This window comes from Pseudochaenichthys georgianus, chromosome 9 (assembly GCF_902827115.2).
Source record: "Pseudochaenichthys georgianus chromosome 9, fPseGeo1.2, whole genome shotgun sequence".
NCBI classification, from domain to species: Eukaryota; Metazoa; Chordata; class Actinopteri; order Perciformes; family Channichthyidae; genus Pseudochaenichthys; species Pseudochaenichthys georgianus.
The window spans coordinates 763,127-767,130 of record NC_047511.1 but is presented as its reverse complement, the minus strand read 5'-3'; positions in this window follow the sequence as shown (position 1 = coordinate 767,130).

Below are 4,004 nucleotides of genomic sequence, written 5' to 3'. Positions count from 1 at the left end.
AGGAGGCCACAGAGCACAGACCTTGGAGAGCAGCTGATATCTCTACTGCAGGAACCTCCAACTGCACCACACATGCCAGACTCAGAATTAGAGGAGTCATACTACTTTGCTCTCAGTCTTGTGCCCATGTTGCAAAGACTGGACAAAGACAGAAAACATCAGGCAAAAGTCTGTATTTTAAACACCTTCCACAACTTGGAAAGAGACACCCAACACCAGCAACATTGGCAGCCCATTGACCACCCCCCGCCACTCAACATTCCATTCACACCTCCAGGCCAGTAGCCTTTCGGCCAAGTGTACCCCTACCCCCACGCGCCCAATCAACACCTACAGGGCCATCAGACATGCTGTCCTCCAGCAGTAGCTCAGCTTGGCAGGAGTCTTTTTACGAACAATAGTTGAGCAATTGAGTTCATTGTTTTTTTTACTGTAAATAGTTACTTTTTTTGTGTTGATTGTTTATATTTGATGTTTCTGTTTAAAGTGTTGTTTGGGGTGAAATTGTTAAAAAATAAAACCTTTATTAAATGTGTGGTCAGTGATGTATTGTCTGTGAAATGTGCATGTTACCTAAGTGCAACAGCCAGTCTCTGCTTGGGTTCAATGGCAGCTCTGAAATGTGTGGATTGTCTGGTCAGTTCAGGGCCCAGGAGGGACAGCAGTTCATCCATCTGCTCTGCACTCCTCCGAAAATATTGGTGATGTCGTTGGCTGTCCAGCCTCAGCTCAGCCACGAGGTGATGAAAATCACCTTGTTGTCTCCTTTGCTGGTTGAGGGGGTGCACCCAAAACCGGCTCCCCCTCCTCCCCCCATCCCCCCGTAGTCATTCAAGTAGGAGAATACATGCCTAGCGTTCTCCTCCGGTTTACAGGCACTGTAAATTATATATATATAGAATAATTATGATGATGAATGCATATTTTTTTACCACTAAAATACAGCAACACATCTTTGATTCATGTCGTTTATAACTGGAATATTACAATTATTATTAACTGTGTCTGTAGTCTACAACACAACAACATAGGAAATAACAACAATAAACCCGATTTAAACAGACACAAACATAAACTATTTAACTACGTAGCCTACTTACTTGTAGAAGTACAAATGTCCAGGAAATATTCCAAAATCAACAACAACTGCGAGGCTAACATCAAATACATTTATACCAGATACAAAGGGAAGTGGGAACAGGAAGCATTTGGGGGAGTATAGAAGAGAACAGAGCATTAACAGCAGGATAACATTGGGTCACTCTGGATTAAACTCATCACTGCATCTGATTGGAAAACATCCAAATGGCAATTGTGATGGTCGCCAACAACCAGAGACAATACATCATGTATTTTTTAGCTGCCCGGAATATACAAGGCAAAGACTCATTCTGAAAACTGCAGTGGAACAACTCAACATCAAGGACATGGATTTCAAGTCAATATATGTAAAGTAAATCAAGAAATGAAGCAAACAAGCTGATCTTCAAATTCCTCAAAAGCACTAGTCTGAGGACAAGGATTTAATATGAACATTTAATAAATCAACAGTAGGTGGCGATATATGCTCCAAGTGGAAGCGATTCGCCATTAAAGAGAAGAAGAAGAAGAAGAAGAAGAAGAAGAAGAAGAAGAAGAAGAAGAAGAAGAAGAACTGCAGGCTGCACGACGCTCCGCTTCCGCAACGTTTTGAAATGCGCCTGGTGTGTTAGGTCGCAGGAGGAGGGCGCAGCCGCAACGTAACGCGGCGCAGACGCTCCTGGTGTGTTTAGGGGGTTAGAATGTAATCCTTTACTACACAATAGGATCTGTGCTGCCATTTTCCGGGCCTGCGGGCTGTCAATGTTGTCTGCTGCCTTTGTTCCTCTCTTCCTTCCACGCTCATGGTTTTGGTAGTCATTGTTGAAGTTATTTCTGCATGGATGATACTGAGCTTCCATAGCAAAGAGGTCCTTGCCCTGCACCTTGCGATAAAGATCCTCTTTCTTCAATTCCTGTGCCCTAGGTTCGATAACTTTCCAGGCTGGTTCTTTGTGTTTCCAACTCTGAAACTTTTGTAGCTCTGCAGTCTTCTCCTTGAACTTGGTTGTTGTCACAGAAGATACACTGATTTGGGAACAAGAAGGAACACCGAGCCCCTTCAGTTTGACTTGAGAGACATTTGGGATGGCGTAGGGAGTCCTTTATCGATGACGATGATTCACCAGATGTAGAAGCCTTTGACACTTTTAAACGATCCAATTTCCCTGTGAAGGTTTTGTAGCAGTTTTGATGATAGCCAGTTTTATCCAAAGGCAAGCCTTTTAACGTCAATGGTATTTGGTCACAAATATCCTTCATGCGGTATGGTGAGGTGGCTGTTTCGCAGAGTCTCATATCACGAACACTGTGTAGATACGATAGCTTCTCGCTTGCCCCCCCTTGCATTTGCCGAGCATGATAAAATTACCATACTCAGAAGTTGAGACATGTAAAAGGCCGCTACTCTGTGGTAGCTGTGGCAAGTACTTCCGGCATATGCCACAGGTGCCACAACTTGCAGAGGCATCTGCCGCTGCTCAACGGGAGTTGCCACAAGATGCCAGAGTAAGAGAACGTTTACGGTAGCTGCCACTCACCTTCCGTGGCAAATGCTGCTATTTAAACCCGTATTTATCGTGTAAAATGTCGCTGTTTTGGCATGACTTTATCGAACTGATCTGTACACAGGACTGATGATCTGTACACAGGGTTGGGTTGTAACGGAATACATGTAACGGCGTTACGTAATCAGAATACAAATACCAAGTAGCCTAACTGTATTCAGCTCGCGTTACATTTGAAAAACAACTAATCCGAATACAGTTACTTTCGTAAACCTGAAGTGAATACTTATTGGAATTATTGGGGGAAAAGTTTCCTCACAAAATGTATCCTAATATTCATTACCGGCAGAACTGTGTGCGCAGCAGCATGTCTGTGAGGCCCCGCCCCCGCACGCAGATGAGAGAGAGATCTCTTTTTAAATATATTGAAAGTTAGAAACGGAGATGGTTCGATAAAACGTGCAAGATAACGTTTATGTAGCATTTATTTATTGTCGAAATGATGACATTTCATAACTGGATCAACCGCAACAGCGGTAATTAAAGTTTAAAAGTCTCAAAATGCTACAACTACTGTCACAAACTGGATGAATGATGTATGTTGTTGAAGGAGGATGAAAGCGTAATCAAGGAGCACTATTGGAGTGACTTTGAAGGTTATTGGACTCAGGATTAATTCATCTGGATTCCCGTTGTATGAAGAAATGAAAGGACGGCGGAAGTGGAAACAATTCACAAAGGGATTAAACTGTTTAAAACATATGCTCAAAGTAAGCCGGATTTTGCCGATGTGTTTATGTGGATTCAAAAGTCGTAAATAATCTACAAAATGGAGGAGACCGATCGGAGCAATTGAATAATCCAACTGAAACCGGCATGAACAATGACTGTTTTAAAAATGCGCTTGTTTGTTTGTATCCTTTATTTACCCAGGTGAAAATCCCATTGAGATCAACAATCTCTTTTTCAAGGGAGAGCTGCAGCACATTGGTTACACACTTATCCAGTGTCCTGGTTTGGACACTTTACGCGCAGAAGAAACATTTATATTAAAGAAAGAATTATACATTTCTGTATTTGTATGCCTTTATTAGCTACTAACTTGAATTTTTATTAAAATTAATTAATCAATTATTTTGTGTATTTTATTGTAATGTAGAGACAAGGCCTTTAGTGACAATTAGTGCCTTACAATTATATGTAACAAAGAAAAAAGAAAAAGTCTAAATATGATATTTGGCCTCAAATGATCTGAGGCCCTGCGATCTTTGGCGCCCCCCAGGTTGGGAAGAACTGCTTTAGGGGCTCCGTATCAGGTGATACCACCGTATCACCTGATACGGGTGTTACCTTGGTTGGTTATTGACTAATGGTTGTTGTGTAATTGTGACATCAAAAAGTGGCAACAATCCGATCAGC